Source organism: Chiloscyllium plagiosum, unplaced genomic scaffold (genome assembly GCF_037043375.1).
Source record: "Chiloscyllium plagiosum isolate Xiang-an unplaced genomic scaffold, Cpla_swu_hap1 HiC_scaffold_19, whole genome shotgun sequence".
NCBI lineage: Eukaryota > Metazoa > Chordata > Chondrichthyes > Orectolobiformes > Hemiscylliidae > Chiloscyllium > Chiloscyllium plagiosum.
The window spans coordinates 42241970-42262569 of NW_028270157.1; the positions used below are offsets into that span (position 1 = coordinate 42241970).

Sequence of the window (20600 nt, forward strand, 5' to 3'; positions counted from 1 at the left end):
TTTCCCTTTGGGTTAGATGGAAAACTCTCCATTTATTGGAGTCACATATCCCACAGACTCCAGAACAGGAGAGAGAGGTTGGAACCAAATGGAGAAAATGTTCTCCAGGTCTCTCAAGAAACAAAAATGAACTGATTAAAAAGAAATATTAGAACACTGAGAACCCAAAGAAAAACTGAAGTATTTGCTACTGCTGATGATTCAAGACACCAGTGAAACAATCATTGTTGCAGGCTAAAATCTTTCACCTCAAACGGCATTAAACTGTATATTCCTTTCATCTTCCTTTTGTATTCATTTTGAAGTTTGCAATATGTATATCTACTTAACATCAAGTATTTATTACATTTCTTGGAATGAGAAGAATATAAAATTGCTCTTTCAGTCAAGAATGTCTTGTAATTGATATCTACTGATAAATAGGCACAGGGCAACACGGTTTATTTGGAGAAAGATATAATGTCCTGATTAAAAAAAAATCTTGGTTGCAGTCATCCAGAAGGGGAACTGCTTCATCCTTCTTCGACACCCCAATCAATCTTAACAATATAATCTCAAATTCATGAGTTGTCCCAATAATATACACAAAGTGAGATTATTCGTCACTACGGTTATGTTCAATACAATTTAAATGCACAACTGTGAATACTGCTCTTAAGAGTTTTTTTTTCCCTTTGGAAAGCCGTGCTAAATGCACACAATGCCTGAGCTCTCGGTCACAGTTAGGATTGCCTGAGCAAGACTCAGAAGTTGTTTGCCACATGCAGTAGAGAACGGTTCGGGGGTTCTTTTTTCGAAAATTATCAGATAATATTTATTATTGTCAAGTCTGCTCGGACGAGAGCTTGCCGGGTGAATTCAAACAGTCGCGATTTCTTTCTCAGTGCGGTTCCAGCAGCAACATAAATCTCATTAAATGCGTAGTGCACCTGCCGGAGCTCTGGTTGGTACAGGGGCTGTCAGAACGCCGTGGAAATGCTTTGCAAGCGCACAGTCCATCACGCAGCTTAGAGGGTAACCACCGAACAAACAAAAGCCGAGTCAAGTGGACGCAAGGGAAGCAGAAGGAGAAGTTGGCGAGGAAACGGATTTTTCCAACCATCCCAATGTTACCTCGTCTTGAATTCCACCTTGGAGTCAACTGGAAATGATGTCGATTACAGCTTCCGCACTTCTGGGACAGAGTTTGGGAATGCGTTTGCTGTGAGCAGTCTTTGCAGGTTGTCTCCCGCAGTAAGTAATCTAGATAATGTCACTATAAAAACACAAACAGCCTGGGTAGGAATGCGCACCTCAACCCACGGTGTATGGAAACGGTGGGAATTGAACTGCCCTTACCGTTTCCCCCCAATAGGATCAGTGGCTGCTTGCGGAGTTCACTTTATCATTCCGCTTGCTCATTACAATCGGAAGCCTGGATACATTTTCTTTCATCTTTAAGTGTCGCTACTCAATCGTTTTTCATTATGAACAAGTTCACACTGTATGTGTGCATCCACGGAAGGCCACGTGATGGTCTGTAATGCTCGCCTGTTTGTCTCCTTCATCTTTCAGCTTCAGCCTCACACTGGCATCTTCAATATGCTCTAGGTCCCCAATGTCGCGCCAATTTCCAGTCGGGAGCTTCCACCTCCTCTCCTCTTCCACCAAATTAAAACAAAAACCAAGAGGCCAAGCTGTCTGACGCTTGCACGCTTTGACAGGACAAACAAAATGAACGGGTTAAATTGGAGAGGGGCGATATGGCCACGCGGGTCTCCCTGGGTCATTGGCGACTTGCGCACAGAATTAACTCGACATCAAAGTGCAACAGTTACAGTAAATCCCATAACCAGCAAGCTTAATAGCATCACTTTATCTTTTTGTTTGCTTCCAGCGTTTTCACTCGGCTGCCTGTGTACAGAAACGTGTGACTGACCTGTGCAGTTTCGGCACAGTGTGCATTTGGACATCAAAGCGCTCCAGATGTTCTTCATCGCTGGTTTCTTTCAAGGCGAAGATTTCCCTCTGTCCCAGAGGAGAGGTTAAATCTTTCTGACACATTTACAGTAATTAACTAACGTCCGTATTATCTGTATCTTTAGTTCTAACCGTTTATACACTTAGGTTCTCCAGGAGTTTGACCACAAGGTTAAGTCTAGGTAATGAATTGTCATTTTCACTGCGCGTCACGAGACTGATTTATTGTTGTAATTGCACTTTACAATGAATTTAGAATATATCTGATAGAAATCTTCGGTGTACAGAGCTGAGCAGTGTGCCTTCCCGGGACGCTGGGCAGAGGAGTGTCTATTCAGTACTGGGTAAATCTGTTGCAATTTACCTAACCTGGGTATAAAATTTGACTCACAGTCCTTATTCCCTTTGTTGCCATCACACTGATAGTCAGATCCCAGCATTCAAAGCTGCTGCCTGTCCACAGAAAAACAAAGAGGGTAACATTGAAAATCTCCGCACAGTCCCCAATTTAGATTCATAGAGTCATAGAGATGTACAGCAGGGAAACAGACCCTTCGGTCCAACCCGTCCATGCCGACCAGATATCCCAACCCAATCCAGTCCCACCTGCCAGCACCCGGCCCATACCCCTCCAAACCCTTCCTATTAATTTTTTTATATTAAAAGTGATAATCGCTTTTCGCTACAGTCTTTCCAATGCGCTTCGCACCATGGCTCAGACTCACTCGAACGGATGTGATGAAATCCTTTTGACAGATTTGAGAAAAGAGAGGATTGTGAAAGGCAGTTCCGATCTGTAAGCCAGTGCCAAGGATTCGAGAGTATTTCTTAAGCATTGCAGGGTTGGATTAAATAAAATGAACGGGACTTCCCAATGGCAGAGGGAACGGGCACCTAAATAACAGAATTGAAAGACGTTTTCTCTTGGGAGTGAAAATTTCCTTTCAAATGATTGTTGTCGTAGGGAAGATTTGTAGAAATGTAGGAGGAAGGGGCTTGTAGCTGATCTTCTAAATGAAGGAAAGTACGATATTACTGAGAGAACAAGACAACTAGTTAGTGTGTCACACTGCTATAGTATTGCAGCCAGCATTCACTAGATCCGCGGCTTTTTTTTTCCCTACGATGGTTTAACCGCACACTTGTTAGCGCTGAGTTGAGCTCCACTCTGGTTGAATTCTCCCTGTGACGGTGATTATAAGCAGCCAGTACTCATTGATGTGGAGCCTGCGCCCTCCTCCGCCCGCAATTTGTTCAAGTCTCGAAGATTTTTCGTCCGCGAGCGAACTCAGAATCAGCATTTAACAACAAGAACCAATTGTAACTCTTTACCGCTAACTACCTAACTGGAAAGTTATCATGAACTCGATTGGACATGGATCAACGTGAAAAGATTCATCAATGCACGTGTACATTTTAATCATCACTTTTTAGCAATCACCAAACAATTGATTTTTTTTCACGGACTCTTTTCACAGAAATCTCCCAATTATTTCATAGCCATTTTCAACTATCGATTAGCAGCAGAATCAGGATCGCTCAGCACACTTGCTTTGCAGTCCAATGATTTCTATTCATGGTTGTTTGCGTCTTTCATTTAGACAGCTTGAGGAGGTGTCATAAAACGCGTGAACATCGCTGCATGTTCCATGCCTGACACTAACGCAGTGTTTTTTTTTAATGAGATGGTGCTCTCTTGAATCTGAATGTTGTTACAGTTCAACCGTTTTGTTGTGTCAAGTGAAACTGGAATGTCAAAAGCTTTCAAATACATCATTTTAGGTTGACGTTACTGTTTCTCTGAATACAGTAATCTGGACTCAATAGAGATTTCAGTGACATCCTGGAAACATTGTTCACAATTCTAAACAAAACAAAATTGTCTTCGAGTTGACTAACTGTCGCCCATCGTGTGCTATCCGTTTTCATGTCGCCAAAGGGCCTAAAATGAATTAAGTGCCCAAAGAATAGAACAATGTGTACGGAGCAGGGAGCTCCCCTACAGCAGGGATGGAAGTCAGGCAACACTATTAGTCAACGTATCATATCCTTGACGTTTGATCAGAATGCTATGATCCTGTCTGGTTCTGCAAATTGTCTCCACTGGCGCCGAGTGATTATAATTCAGAGCTGAATGGGTTCGAAAGATTTCCATACGCACGGACAATTGTTTAACAAATAAAAGTTTTTGAACTAACCTGTTCAGAGATATTATTACGCATCTCTGGAGCAGGTGGGACTTAAACCCGGGCGACCTGGCCAAGAGGCCAGGACGCTGCTACTGTACCACAAGAAGTCCTCGGGTCTGTTCTGTATTTTCTATATCAACCGATCAAGGAATGTTATTACACATCATTGGAGCAGGGGGACTTGAAGCTGGGCTTTCTGCTTTAGAGATACATCCACTGACATTGTGTCACAAGCGCCCTATAATTGGTCAATAAATCTGTTTTTATGTCAACCTGTTCAGCGATGTCATCACACAGCTTTAGAGAAGATGCGGATTTGAACTGGAACCCCCTGGTTTAGAGTTAGAGATACTACCACCGTACCACAAAAGCCCTACAATTGGTCAATGAAAAAAAAATCTAAAATGTTTATTTCCTACACAACTGCTTTCGGTAAAAAAAAAAGCCATCACACTAATATTCTCCCTCCATCCGAGCTGAGGAGCAGCATGATATTCGGTAATCACCAAAGACCAGCGACTCACTATACTCCTGCCAAGGCTAGTGAGCTGTTATCCCGTTAGACAGAGATGACCAGTGGATTAACCTGAGGCGGAGGCAGAAGTTGGGAAGGAGGGCCCTTCATGAGACCAAACATCATGAGTGCGGGAGCTTGTCCTGGTTTGGTATCTGCACCCAGTGACACAGTCTTCCAGAGTGGACCCGTTAATGGTGGGATAGTGACAAGTCTCCCAGAGAAAACTGATCAGGAGCAGCTGGGTAAGTGACAGCATAGGGTGGGAGTGACAACAGGAATTGGGAGTGACAATCGGGGGTGGGAGAGACAGTAGTGGGTGGGAGAGACAATAGTGGGTGGGAGTAACAGCAGGAATTGGGAGTGACAGTAGGGGGTGGGAGAGACAGTAAGGGGTGGGGGAGACAATAGGGTTGGGGATGACAGTCGAGGAGTGGGGGTGAGAATGTGAGGTGGGAGTGAGAGTATGGGGTGGGAGTGAGAATAGGGGGTGGGAGAGACAGTAGGGGGTGGGAGTGAGAGTAGGGGGTGGAGAGACAGTAGGAGAGTGGGAGAGACAGTAGGGGTGGGAGAGACAGTAAGGGGTGGGAGTGGGAGTAGGGGTGGGAGTGAGAGTAGGGGGTGGGAGCAAGAGTAGGGGGTTGAAGTGAGAGTAGGGGTGGGCGTGACAGTAGGGGGTGGGAGTGGGGGTGGGAGTGAGAGTAGGGGGTGGGAGCGAGAGTAGGGGTGGGAGTGAGAGTAAGGGGTGAGAGTGACAGGGGGGGCGAGAGTGATAGTGGGGGGTGGGAGTGAGAGTTGGGGGTGGGAATGAGAGTGGGGGTGGGAGTGACAGGAGGTGGGAGTGGGAGTGGGGTAGGAGTGAGAGTGGGAGTGGAAGTGAAAGTAGGGGATGGGAGTGAGAGTAGGGGTGGGCGAGGGAATAGGGGTGGGGTGGGAGTGGGAATGGGAGTAGGGGGTGGGAGTGGGAGTGGGGTGGGAGTGAGAGCGCGGGTGAGAGTGACAGTGGGGGGGGGGTGAGAGTGACATTAGGGGGTGAGAGTGACAGTGGGGGGTGAGAGTGACCATAGAGGGTGGGAGTGAAAGTAGGGGGTGGGAGTGACAGTAGGGGGTAGGAGTGAGAGTAGGGGGTTGGAGTGAGAGTAGGGGGTGGGAGTGAGAGTAGGGGGGTGAGAGTCTCAGTAGAGGAGTGGGAGTGAGAGTAGAGGTGGGAGTAGGAGTAGGGGTGGGATGAGAGTAGGGGGTGGGAGTGGGAGTATGGGAGTGGGAGTGAGAGTAGGGGGTGAGAGTGACAGTAGGGGTGGGAGTAAGAGTTGGGGATGGGAGTGAGAGTAGGGATGGGAGTGAGAGTGGGGGTCGGAGTGTGAGTAGGATATGGGAGTGAGAGTAGGGGTGGGGTGGGAGTGGGAGTAGGGGATGAGAGCGAGTTTGAGGGTGGGAGTGAGAGTAGGGGGTGGGAGTGACAGTAGGGGTGGGGTTGGAGTGGGAGTAGGGGGTGGGAGCGAGAGAGGGGGTGGTGGGAGAGACAGTAGGGGGGTGGGAGAGAACAGGGGATGGGAGTGACAGTACGGGTGGGAGAGTAGGGAATGGGAGAGACAATGGGGTGGGTGTGAGATTAGGAGGTGGGAGTGATAGTAAAGGGTGGGAGTGAGAGTAGGAGGTGGGAGTGAAAGTGGGGGTGGGGTGGGAGTGGGAGTGAGAGTGGGGGTGAGAGTGAAAGTAGGGGTGGGGTGGGATTGGGGTTGAGAGTAGGGAGTGGAAGTGACAGTAGGGGTGGGGTGGGAGAGACAGTAGGGGGTGGGAGCGAGTGTGGGGGTGGTGGGAGAGACAGTAGGGGGTGGGAGCAAGAGTAGGGGAGTGGGAGAGACAGAAGGGGGTGGGAGTGAGAGTAGGAGGTGGGAGTGACAGTACGGGGTGGGGTTGGGAGTGAGAGTAGGGGTGGGAGTGACCGTAGGGGGTGGGGGTGAGGGTAGGGTTTGCGAGTGAGAGTGGGGGGTGAAGAGACAGGTCGTTCGAAACCCGTGGCGTCAATACCTGAGGACAGTTCTAAAAGCAACAAATGCTGGGGATCACAGCGGGTCAGGCAACAAACTAACGTTTCGAGTCTTGATGACTCATCATCAGGGCTGAAGTGTGGAGGGAACAGCATCAATACAATAGTGTGGACAGGGGTGTATGGGACCAGTGGGTGGAGAGTGCTCATGGAGAAAAGATGTTGATCGTTCTGATTAAGTGATCGGAATGTAAGAATGTGATTAGGGACCAATACCGTACATCCCAACTCCCTACATCTACCCCCCCCCCCCCCCTCCAAACTATAGCATAAATGCTGTCATCTCCATACTTCACGTTAGCTCTGATGATGTGTCATCTCGACTGGCAATATTAGCTTGTTGTCTCCACGGATTCTGTCTGACCCGCTGTAATCTCCGGCACTTGCTGTTTTTATACAGATTCCAGCATCTGCAGTAAATTGCTCCTATATTTTTTAGTTTTGTTTTCTAATCAATCTGTTCACTGATGCTGTTGAAAGCCTCAGGAGCAGGTGGGACTTGAACCTGGCTCAGAGTAGTAACGCTACCATTGTCCACAAAAGCCCTTAAATATGTTTTTGTAACGAACTCTCAATTTATTGCAGATAGTCTAGTTAACCTAGAATGACGCATCTGAAGTGTGTAGAACTTGACCCCTGGTCTTCTGGACCAGAGACAGTGGCACTACCACTGTGCCAAAACATTCCCTTGACTTGTCATTTCTGCAATAGTTTGGCTTGTGCTGTTTCTAACAGGATGTTTTTTTTTTAAATATTGGAAATTAAGTCCCCAGTTTGCGAAGGGAACGTGGGTTGACTAAGCAGGGCAGGTTAGTGACGCTCTTTGCAAACCTCCAGAGTAACACAACCTCTGCCGGAATGTCTGAGAACTTCAGGAATCTTGGGGAAGCGACCGTGGTTATAATCACTTTCCTGTGGAAACAGCGTTTGAGGACAGTCTCAGAGCGACAGACATAGAGACTAGTGATGAGCTGAAACTCGACGGGACCAGGGCTGGCAGAAGCGGCCAAGCTCTTAATTTATAGTCAGCGGTTCAGGATTTTATTCGCTGCCTGGTGCAAACAACATTAACGATCGTTTGAACTGAAGCCAACATTGTCATAAATCAAAGTTACAGGACTCTTTTGGGGAAACGCTCCAAGGAGGTAGTTTGTAATGAACTCCGAGCTGTTTGAAATGTAGAAAGGTCCAATCTATAAGATAGTTCTAACTTGTTCCCAATTTATTTCCATAATGCGTGCCCAGTGGAGATGTGGGCGGTGTGTACTGTGGTGTATCGATTCCAGCCACCAGGGACATTTCTCTTTCGAGCAATGCATGTAGACATCTCCAAAGAGTTGTCAGCAATTTCTCATGTGTCATCTAAAGTAAGCACAGTAATCACGATTTTGATAATGACCTGAACTTAAGTCAGTGAACAGTAACAATATTGAGGTGAAAAGCAACCTATTTCAAAGCTTAGGAAAATTGAACCCTTCGTTAAAAACCTCCAGATTATCAGGATTCCACCCAACAGCCGCTTTATGGAGTGAGCTGTTGAATTTGGGATGATGATCTAGCTACAACTGGAAAATCAGCTATTGTGAGTCCAGCTCTGGGAATGCCAGATTCATGCTGGGTGAAGGGACTTGAGAAACTCGGCTGGCCAAATGCCTCGTGTTATCCCTGACCGCTTTTGGTCTTAATACAGGAGTCTTTTTGATAGCAAGTTTGAAAAAGTAATTGGAAAAAGCAGTTAGACAAAGGTCTGCAGTAATGTGACAATTGCTGATAAGACGTCGGTCCAGGAGTTGTTGCAATGTTGCACCAAATCAGATGCAACTGTTTATTTTATTGGCGGTCTGGAACGCGCGTCACACCAACAAATGCTTGGCCATATAAAGAGGTTGGAATGCTTTTCCGTATAGCTGTTAACAGACTTGAATCGGTACCGTTCCGTAAAAGAGAAGCTTTTCCCCAAGCCAGTGCCTGGGTTATTAATGGATATCACAAAGCCCTGTCTTCCTTGCAATGCCATGCCTAGAAAGCTTCCAGTAGTTGTGTCATGTTAGCGGTCTGGGGTTTGCAGGAATCGCTTTTTGCTGCAGTGCTCCACCTCGGCGGAGCAGCTCCGTTGTGTTCTGCCAGCGGTGGAGAGAGAAGGTCCAAGCTCCATCCGTGCCTACCCTCTGCACGGAGACACTCCAGTTGTCGGGACATCTTTCTGTTTAGACTATCACTGCTCCCAGAGCGCCTGGAGCTATGTAACAACCAGCTCACATCCGCTGCCAACTTCCAGCTTTTTTTTTGACGTTTCCAAGCTGTCAAGCGCATCGACTAGAGAGACGGCTGGATGGTATGAAAAGAAAGAACGCTTGCACTTTCAATTGACTCTGGGCTAACCGGTAGGTGTCATGTCAAAGGCCGCTTGAGCATTCTGTCTGCAGTTTGAAGATTACTCGGGGTGACTGGATTGCAGGTAAAATAAATCACACCTTGCTAAATCCAACTGGCAAATAAATGACACCAAGCGACACGTGTTGGTAGGTTTTAGTTAAGAATATAAGCGTTCCATATCTTTCTGAAGGATGAATTAGAAAGCTCACAGGCTCCTTTTGTCTGTGTGTATGACTCACTCTGTGTGGGTCTGACACGTTCTCTCAGTCTTTCTGTCTACACGGTGAGATTAGAGAACGCTGTGCAGCCGGCAAGATTAAAACGTGCTTTATTAAGGTTTTAGATTAAAGTCCAAATGACATGTCTTTGCTAATGGGAATACATGACAGTGTCAGCAGCATCAATACTAACATTGGTAAGAACGCACAGTAACTCTTGTGTGAGGTTGAATTAAATCAGTTTAATTGGGTTATTGTTTAGATACTATAATAGGCAGTATTTTCCAGGGTTGTCGCCTATCCAATCAAATCGATCGGTTGGTAATCTCGAACTAATGGTAATAGAGTTAGAAAGGCACTTCGACCCATCTGGCCAAGCCCATGTGTATTCGCAAACTGACATGACTTCTGTCAATAATCTCCGCTTGTCGTCCACCTCAGTTTCCGAAATGTGAATATTAATGAGGACTCGCAGATAGGAGCTAGGATTTAACAAAAAAGCTTTACTGAGGGTTTCCATTTGAACATTAGCATCGTGCAGTGTCAAAGATTATTTGAGTGGGCAGAAGCGACGCGTTAGTTACTTTATGGATCTCTCTCGCCGAATTGCCAACTCTTGGTTAGAATACTCGTGCCTTTGAACGGATTGGCACCAGAATCTCGTGCGAAAAAAGGAAACGCCAGAACAAGCGGCAAGTTTTGAAACGCTCGCCCCCAGCGGCTTCTGTTGAGTCAAAATAAATTCTCCACATCTCCCTCCGTCCTATTGCTACTGCCTGATACTCGGCGATTGAGCATCTCTGTGCTGCGGACGAAAGCTGCAGCATCTAATTGACTTGGAATCATTCCGTCTGCTGCCGTTAAGCAACAGAACTGCTCCCCTACACAAAAAAAAACAATCACTTGCACTGTAGTGGTAACGCTCTTGTTCTGGTGTGACTGTGTTTTTGCATCGAGACATGTGCAAATATTGGAGTGCAGAGCGATTGGCCATTGTCGAAATCCACAAAATGGTTGTTTCAATGGGTCCAGGTACAAACTGCTGACCGCGGTGCAAAGTACTGAATAGCTCCGTATCCTTAAACACATAACCCGCTGTGGACCGGTAGGGCGGAAGTTGAAGTGTTGGAACAGGATGGCCGTTGTGATTTTTCACCTTGTATCAACTGCCTCTATTTCTGCTTTTCAGGAAATGGGTTGCAATCACAGCACTGGTTTGACACAGAAACGTGTACGGTCGGTTTCTAGAGTGCCCCCAAGCCCCCAGCGGTTGTAATCAGGACAGGGTGGGGAATGGTGCCCTGTGGCGGGGTGGGGGGAGGGGGGGGGGGCGGATGGGAAGCGTCCAGGGATTTCGGACAAACGGCAGAGCGCTGGGATAATGTGCGGAATTATCGGGGCTTCCTGTTTCCATTCGAATGCATTCTACATGGCGGCGGTGCATCCATAATGATGACTGCTGTTGCAGAGTGACGTCGATTTGCCCCCAGGGTAGGTTTCCCCCTTTCCTGATAGAATCGGTAATAACTCCCTGGGGGAGAAGCGAGCTGTGGTACACTCTGTTATAAACAGCGAGGTTAGTCCCGGCTTGCTCCGCACTCTCGGAGGCTGCTCTGCAATGTGGAGCTTTCCCTCTGAAGATGCTGTAACACCAGGAGCAGGCACATTGCTGTTCACAGGTCCGACAGGATTGAGAGATGATGTGGAGGTGCCGGTGTTGGACTGGGAAGGATAAACATTTTTTAAAAATCACACAACACCAGGTTAAAAGAAGTGACTTAAAAGAAGTTCTGGGGTTTACATGTTAATTAACGGAAACTTGCAACCCATTCTAAAGGATAAGATTTAACAGCAATCTAAGTCTGTTCAATACTGTATTTCTTTTAATCGCATGACACTGTAATCTTTTGCCAAAGATTCAGTAATTTATAAACCTGCCCCACTAATTACCTGATGAAGGATTAGCGCTCTGAAAGCTAGTGCTTCCAAATAAACCTGTTGAACTATAACCTGATGTTGTGTGATTTTCAACTTTAGGATTGAAGAAAGAGTGAATAAGAGGGTTCGGGAGTCACTTCAAATAGCTCTGCAAACCGTTCCCTACATGTTGTGTAGCATGTTGCAGATTCAGTTAATATTTCTTAAGCATGATCTAGCTCATAAATATCGTCAGCAAAAGATATTTAAAATATCTTTGAAACAGAAAGAGTCGGAGAGAATGTGGGTTTAGGTGGCTTATGTAGAGAGAGAAACAAAGTTAACGTTTCGAGTCAGTATAACTTCTCTTTAAAGATGAATTTTATGGAATAAGAAATTGCTGGGCCGGCGATATTGTCGGAGGTGAGCATGGCGTTACTCCCCCCCTCACCCCTCCCATGATTATGTGGATATTTCCGTTTCTTCAAATGTTGGATAGTTCCCATGAAACGCATGGTGGACGCTTGCTCAGGACAGTTGTCCAATCACACGTGCAGATCGGAAAGGCCGATTCCTAACATCAGGGAGCGTGTGGTTACAAACCTCTCTCTCTCGGGGGCTAGATTAGAGTGGAGCTGGAAAAGCACAGCAGGTCAGGCAGCATCCGAGGAGCAGGAAAATCGACGTTTCGGGCAAAAGCCCTTTGCCTGGCAGCATTGGTCCTGATTCATACCAGAATAATTGACACCTCAAACAAAAGCCTCTAATAACCGCAAACTGTGTTCTTTTCATGACGTTTGCTTGGCATTCAGAAGGCAAGCTCAGGCTGCTGAAATGCTTGGTTTAGTGATGTCCCATCGACTGTTGCCCGTCCCCACACCAGTGCCTGGGATAACTCTTATTCATTTTGGCAAACATCTATTCTAAACAAAACCCTCCTGCTTATTTGGAAACTCGTCGTTTGGTCCAAAAGAGACTTGTAATCTGTGCTTAACCTCATGGGTCTACCCAGCCCTTTATTTCCACTCCTTACCTTAACTACTTCGCTTTTATCCACATCGCCCCCCCACCCACCGGAATGAGGAGTTCACCTTTTGTTACTGACCCTGGAAATAACAGCTGGCTCGCATTACAAGTAGGAGAGAAAGGATCCGGCATTTTTGTGTCACTGACTGATTGAATGATCCTATCATTTTGGATCGTAGTGTGCTGTGTGCGCACGGCGTTTCAACCTGATTTATAAGATGTTTATCTTGACCTAGCGAAAGAAGAGGGGCCCTCGCTCTCCTTAAACCCCATCACATGAATGACCAGACACAGCCTATGTTCGTGTTTAGCCGGTACTAATCGAAAGGATAAAGGTGAATACATCATAATCCTCATGGTCTCTCTCATCAGGGAAAGTTGAAAATCACACAACACCAGGTTATAGTCCAACAGGTTTATTTGGAAGCACACTAGCTTTCCTGTTCCTTCATCAGGTGGATGTGGAGCACGAAAGCTAGTGCTTCCAAATAAACCTGTTGGACTATAACCTGGTGTTGTGTGATTTTCAACTTTGACAACCACGGTCCAATACCATCTCCTCCACATCTTCATTAGAGAAAGGCGATTATGAATCTATTGGTTTAACCAGAGGGTCACCAATCCTGTGGCAAGGGCAGAAGTTCAGAAGGAACTTCCTGCTAACTTCAGCTGGTGCGGAATTTGGACGCACGCTGTCCCTGTCACTCTTACAAACCGGCCGTCCAGCCAACTGAGCTAACCGACCGGAAACCTCCTCAGTTCAAATCAGCTGCCGTGAAAACCAGGAAGGTTGCTTATAGGAACAATAAAAATTGGAAGAGAAGGGTTTGGAGACAGGAGCGAGCAAACTATGCAGAATGAGATGGGATCTGTAACGGATGGAGACTGCCAGAGGTGCTGAGGGGTTTAAAGGATATGTTCAGAGTAAGGCTAGCAATGAGGTGTAAGTGCAGGGAGCGGTAAGGGACTGTGTGCAACCTAGTGCACAACCTAGTGACTAATGTTTGAAAGATGAGTGGGATTTAGCGGTGTGTGTGTCGGGCAGAGGTGTTAGGAGCAAGGGAAGAGATTTGAAGAATGTGGTTGACAGGGTATGGGGAGGGGTGGGGGGAAGCGGTGGTCGGGCGAATTGAAGATAACCATAGACCACAACCCAATCTCTGTTCCTTCCTCACCTATATGTTCTTTCTCTACTCATCCCTCTTGCCCATCAGACTTTGCACCTATTAAAAACCTGGCCCAACTCTGAGTTGTCCCCAGTTCTAATGAAAGATAGGGGTTTATCTGAATTATCTTTCCACTGCTGCTGTTTGACTTGCTGAATATTCTCAACATTTTCTGCTCTTCTTTCTGACTCCCAGTTTTGACAGGATTTTGTTTTGGTGGGAGTGTGGGAGGGGCTGGGCTATTTAATAGTGAGGGGCTTGTGCAAATGGATTCAGTATGAAGCTCATGCGAACAGTGCTAAGCCCGAGCGGTCTGCCGAATTGGATTATGTAGACGACCGGTTAAGCATGAACGAGAATGAGAAGCATGAATTAGGAGGACGGAGTGGGTGGACAAAGCAGGAGGGGTAAAGAGTGCAGGATATGTAGAAGTGAAACGTGGAGCGGCTTTGGGGTCTGAAAGGCAACAAGTCGTGCAAATACCACTAGGCGCAGTGTAGGTTATCTTTGCAGTTTTACTGAGAGTGAAAGCCACGTCATTCATTGGCTCTCCCATTGGGAAGAGGTACAAACGATAAAAGGAACTCTGCGCACATCAAACAGAACGCGTTTTGTCCAATGTCCTTTTCTATGACACTCGACTAGCATGCAACCAAAAATTATCATAGCAAAAAATGCGACAATGAATTTTCCATCATTTGAATTCCAGGATAAAAAAAAGCATGCCCTTCATTTATTATCAACTGATATGGAGATACTTTGAAGAAGAAGAAGCTACAAGGGGCTAACTGTGGTACTTGGTACTCATCCTGAAAGCCTATGTTGCCATATTTTTATGTGCCAAATATCCATTTGGAACCTGCTGAATTTGCTACAACTCCATACGAAAGACCTTGAATTCGGAGAGAAATCACTTGAGACCATTTTGAGAATGAAAGTATAAAATGCTTTGATCTCATACTATGTGGAGCATAAATCAAAGGCAACGATATCAAATATACAGCTGTTCTTCAAATAGTATCCAGAGTATTTTGAAATATATTACTGTGACTTTAGACTTTGCAACATGGTATATAACAGGTTTGCCTCATGCTGTGATAATACATTACAACAATAACATTTTGACAGGGCATCTGCAGCAGAGAGGGATACCACAGAACAAAATAATCTAGTGAGGAAAAAGGGTTCTGTTTAATATTTTCAGATTCTTTTTTTAAAAAAAGGAACATAATAATTGCTACAGAGCGAACCTTTATCCAGAATTTTATAATGATGGGCCAGATAGCTATAGCTAAATAAATAAAACAATCTGACATTTAGTGACGAATATTGGAGTTCTTTAACAGTGCAGCACACAGGCAATAGGAGGCGTTCTGTAGTTTTTTATGAGCAGCAGCTCAAGTTGGACCGGAACTCTGCGAAGGTGATTAAACAGAGGGACAAGATTTATCCAATGATGCAACTTCCTTGGACTTTCATAAACCATCTTTATCTGTTTTACCTTGCTTGCTGATGCAGGACCACTGGCAGTTTATGGCTGACTGTAAGGTCACAAGCTGACTCAGTGCTGTGGGTTTCAGGGAAGGGGCTGCTTACGTCGAGTCTTTATTCCCCTGCTGTACAGTATGTTTGTTAGTAGCTGTCTGAGGGGCAGAGATTTACCACCGAGCTTAAGAAGCTCCAAAGGGGTTAGATTGCGGTATAGATCCTCTCTTCCTTTGGAGTTCACTGAATTTAAATTGTGCTTACAATTATCACTTTCCTTTTATCTTTTGTGTTCTATCTCTCCCGACTTTTGATCAGGAGATTCTATTCAGTCATTATAAATAAACTCGCCTTCTAACACTAAAATACAAATCAACTGTTTTTTGGAATAAATAGTCTCTAGCACATTCTAGGATGTCACTTTAACATGAACTAGCCAAGAGCTCAGTTTTTACATTCTTTTAATTGAATTTAGAATGTTATTTTGCCTGGTGAGTCACACTAATCTGATATAAACGATTCCTTTGAATTATTATCAGATTAATTCAAGCACATATTATGTCTGTTTGTAACATGCGCTTGTGTTTTCCGACTAGTGGTGCAGGACTGCGTGCAATACAAACACTGTGGGGTGCCGGCAACTTAGATATGTGGTAATTCATAGGGAATGAAAGGACATTCCTATCAAAGCGCATCTCACATCACAAAAGATATGCTGGGTAAAAGGATCCCCTCAATGTCTTATTTGACAGTATATGGAAAACATTGTCAACCGTATGTTCAACTGTATGGATAAACCGTCAGACATTTTCAACAAACTGCCTGAGCACAGATGCTTGTCTGTTTTGCTATTACACACAAAAAATGCCAGAATTTGATTGTTAGTGAGCTGGTATGGATTATGTCACTGACGAGCTACCAATTTGCAGTTTCCCAGAATCGCTGTTTTTGAGCTAAGGTATAAGCGAAGCAAGCGCACTCTATTCTTGGTACAATCAAAATTGTAATACTCGAATTCTGCATTAGAATCAGAAGATTCTGGAAACACAATCTGTGTGTGATCCATCAGAATACGTGAAGGAAACACACAGATTATTATTTTGGGCACAGCAATTTATCTCGGCAAATTGAATGAGAATTAACTGTTCTTTCTCCCCTTTATAGATAACTAGCATTTTTCACTCTAAATCCGTACTGCCAATGTCTCCATCATTGCGGTATAAGTTGACTGGCCTATTGGAATGTGATTTCTTTATCGAGAAACTACTAAGACTTGTTTTGTAGTTATCTAAATGTCTTTGTAATTGTTTTTAGGTATGTTCAATCACCTCTTATATGTATAATTACGTCTGAATACGTGACTTTGCATGAGAGAAAAAAATGGTGCAGCATTAATATGACTGGGCTCGTAATCCAGAACACCAAGCTAATGTTCTGTGGCCATTGGCATGAATCCCACCAAGGCAGGTGGTGACATTAGAACTGAAGGGAAAAACAGGGATCCAGCCTAATGGCCACCGCTGTGGATTGACGCAAAAACATAACATCTGGTTCACCAATGGAAATCTGCCATCTTTACCTTTGCCTGACCTCAATGTGACTCCAAACCCAGAACAATGTTGTTGACTCTTGATTAGGGATGGACATTTAATGCTAGCGACACCCACATTCCATGAACAATTAATATGTCATAAACTTCCATGGTGTTAGTATATAGCAGTTCTATGCATTCTGCTAGTATATCGATGAAGATTACTGTATGAAATTGACGCACCCATGTGCAAATTTAATGTTTGGAATGACTTGCTTGAACTTTCCTTGCGGGTATTTAGCAAGTTAACATCTTGAATCTAGAATGCGACCGCACTTGCTTTAATCACGGGATATTTGCGTTAAAATGATAAACAGAACAATATAATAGAAGAACAGGGAATGTGTCTCCTCAAAGATGGAAATAAGACAAAGAAGGACGGATTCCAGAAATCTGAAACAAAAACAGAAATTGCTGGAGAAATTCAGCAGGTCTGGTAGCATCTGTGGCGAGACCCAAGGGTGACCGGGTTCGAAATGTTTCTCTGCCCACTGACACTGCCATGCCTGCTGAGTTTTTCTCAGTATTTCTGTTTCCTCAAACATGGATTGGCCATCGACAACATCACTAATATCAATGCAGATTAATGTGGAGACCTTCCTCATTTCACAGCACAATTTGAAGGCTATTGAGTCGGGTTTTTGTTGACGAGCTGTCCTTGACATTTGAATGTGCATCAAAGTAAATTTTGATGTACCCTGTGCTAACCACCTGATGAAGGAGCAGCGCTCCGAAAGCTAGTACTTCCAATTAAACCTGCTGGGCTATAACCGGGTGTTGTATGGTTTTTAACTTTGTACACCCCAGTCCAACACCAGCATCTCCAAATCATATGTTAACCCTGTTAGAGTCAGTGGGTGGCGGTTCAATGTGACATTGTTTGGAAATAGAACGTGATTCTACATAAGTGCACCAAGTTAGGGATGATTTATCTTTTTTGTTAAATTGTCAAAGGCTTGACAATTTTTGATCTCTGACTGAAAACGTAAAGTGGCGAGCACATAATCTGAGCAGTGTCAGCTTTGTGGAAAGAATATTGATGATCACTGCTCGCCTTCACTTTTTCTGCAAGCTTTCTTCTCAAAACATCTGATATCTAGCATTTATTTTCTCTCGCTTTCTTATCATTTAAGAACGCAGGAATTTAATTTGAAAAGTTCTCCAGTTTGCGTGCCACACTATGTGGGCAGCTGTCACATCTGGTTAGCGTTAAATTGGCTTTCCTCTGTTGGACCTCAATTCTCTCCAAATAAATCATGCATTTTGTTTCAGTGCTAATCATAGCATGGAAATGTAATCACTTCCAAACTGTGAGGGATGACTTACATGGTCATGATTTACGCTCTAATAGTATTATGCAGCCGCCTCCTTGGAATCCCATTCCCTGGGAAATGAACACAAATGGATGTTGCTGTCTGTTGTTCGCAAGCACTTGGGTTCCGGATTTAAGGCTTTCTATGGTTCCGGACCACTATCTGGAACATTGAGGGAGAGATAGGTATTAGACAGCGCTTGGTTCCGTGTCCCTAAAGCAGCTTCTTTCTCGATACATATTGTCCTGACGACTGAAAAACACAGTAATCGGGTGGCGGTTGCAACGATGAAGTTTTGAGCACCTTCGCCCTTGCCAGGATAAATCTCTTTTTTTTGCGCAATGAAATAGATTACTGTGCACCCCTGAAATTGAATTTGTCTGCGAGATAATTTCATACTGAAATCGTAAGAAAAGTCGATTTGCTCGGTTTTCGAAAACACGCCAGCTACTTCGTATAAGAACCAGGGAATTCAATGCATTGAAGGCCATTTCTAATGTATGAATTTAAAGCGCAGAAGTTTCAGTTTTTCTCAGTGCATTTACAAAGTCTTCCTTTTCTGATCGGTATCATCCCACGTTTCCATGTTTCCCCATTGGTACCAGTTTTAAAATGTGCAAACACTAACAGGTCAGGAAAACTAAACATGCGTTTTTCCAATTTGGAAAATCTTTTCCCCATAAGCAGAAGCGGAAGTAACAATACACTCCACAAAAGAAATTGGTGTCTATACTCCTTTAACTTCACCTTCTCCTTACCCTGGTCCTCCCTGTTCTACATCGGCTCGGAATCTCCCAACATCTCAAGTTTAACGTTCACCCCGGTATTCAAATTGTTTCATGACCTTGTTCCTTTCTATTTATGTATCCTTCTCCAACGTTTTAACCTCGCTTTGAACACTGCACTTAATTTCTCTTGAAGTGTGAGTATTTGCTACTCTAATCAAAATATCTTTTTTTCGTAAATCTGGGGAGGAATTTTTACGTCTCTATAATTAGGATACTCAGCTAATACCATTAAGGAAATGTTATTTTGTGAACCCCTCGGACCCTAGGGTTTTTTTGTTTTGAAATCAAAGTATGTCCAGCTGATAATATTTATTCTTATCAAAGGTGTGCTACAAGAATAGTAGATCCAATAAATAAGGATTTTTTTTGTTCTTGCTCTTCATTTACTTGTACTATGTATTTGCAAGCCATTCATAAAATAATCACATGAATCATAATTATGTCATATTTGTTTTTATTCCAATAAGAATCATAGAATCCCTACAGTGTAGAAACAGGCCACTCAGCCCACAATGATCCTCCAAAGAGTCTCTCACCCAGACTCACCCCATTCCTGTAACCCTTCTCTTCCCATGGCTAAACCACCTAGCCTGCACATCCCTGGAAACTATGAGACATTTCACACGGTCAGTCCAACTAACTTGCAGATCTTTGAACACTGGGAGGAAACCCATGCAGACACGGGGAGAATGCTCCACACAGGCAGTTGCCCAAGGCTGGAATCAATCCCAGGTCCCTGGCACTGTGAGGCAGCAGTGTTAACCATCGTACCACTGTGCCACCCAACAGTGATTGCTATAAGGTAGTTATAATTACAGTGGATAGTTTGTATAAATCAAACATTACTTACGACATAAACAGTAGTTGCTGGAAAAGCTCAGCAAGTCTGCCAGCATCTGTGAAGAGAAATCAAAGTTAACATTTTGGATTCAATGATCCTTCCTTAAAACCTTGTTGAGGATAGTTGTATTTTTAAAGAATTATCTACTTTTATGTTAAAACCCAAATGTATGTGAGTTGGCTGGTGACCAGTTTGTGATATAGAGTGATATCAATAGCATGGGTTCAGTTCCTGTACCAGCTGAGGTTACCACGAAGGACTCTCCTTCTCAACCTCTCTCCTCACCTGAGATATAGTGAATTTCAGGTTAAATCACCACCAGTCACCTCTCTCTAATGAGAGAGCAGCCATGTGGTCTGGTAGGGCTTTGATGACTTTACTTTTTATGTAAGATCAAATAAGAAAGAAAAAGCTTATGAATATGGAAAAAGCAAACACGGGATGAAGAGAAGCAAAATACTTTAATAATTGTTCTTTACTTTTAATTACTTTAATTGTTTTCTTTTGTTAAACAAGGGGAGAATAAAGCTGGTCCTGCCATTTGAGTAGCTGAAAGTTTAAATGTGTGGCCAAGGAGCCGAGCATTGTCCCACCTTGATTGCAATGTATGAGTCAGTTATGCTACATGGATATCTCAGTTGAAATATTGCTGAGGCTTACTTCAGTCAAGTCACTCCCCTAGCAAAATAATGGGCAGTGTTATGGTTTTCATGCAGTAAGCTATTATGTTTTATATTATTGTATGAAATAAACTTTGCATATGGCGAGTTCATACAATATGTTGTATATTTGAAATGACATGGTTGCTCAGTAGCTCACACTGTTGCCTCGCACAGTGCTAGGGACCCAGGTTCAATTCCAGCCTCAGGCGAAAGCCTGTGTGGAGTTTGCATATTCTCCCCTTGTCTGCGTGGGTTTCCTCCCACAGTTCAAAAATGTTCAGAGTAGGTAAAGTGGCCATGCTAAATTGCCCATAATGTTCACGGATGTGGAGGTTAGGTGCATTAGTCAGGTGAAATGTAGAGTAATAAGGTAGGGGGATGGCTCTAGGTGGGTTACTCTTTGGAGGGTCAATGTGGACTTGTGGGCTGAATGGCCTGCTTCCATGCTGTCGGGATTCTGCGTTAAACCTGGAATAACCAAGCTCCTGTATGCAATTAAGCAGCA

General features: G+C 44.3%; 1 protein-coding gene and 1 long non-coding RNA gene across 2 annotated transcripts in view; one reads left to right on the forward strand and one right to left on the reverse strand.

The window, feature by feature from the left end:
- Positions 1 to 1019: 1019 nt before the first annotated feature.
- The window catches only part of LOC122559633 (muscarinic acetylcholine receptor M2-like), an 83758-nt gene continuing 64177 nt past the window's right edge, over positions 1020 to 20600 (forward strand). Inside the window, exons 1-2 of the mRNA XM_043709436.2 lie at positions 1020 to 1233; positions 1877 to 2023. The gene's annotated coding sequence lies outside the window, so the exon portion shown is untranslated. The remainder of the gene's footprint in view (positions 1234 to 1876; positions 2024 to 20600) is intronic.
- LOC122559634 (uncharacterized) overlaps positions 9573 to 20600 on the reverse strand; it is a 159715-nt gene continuing 148687 nt past the window's right edge. The window contains exon 4 of the long non-coding RNA XR_006314485.2: positions 9573 to 9788. This is a non-coding gene — a long non-coding RNA (uncharacterized LOC122559634). The remainder of the gene's footprint in view (positions 9789 to 20600) is intronic.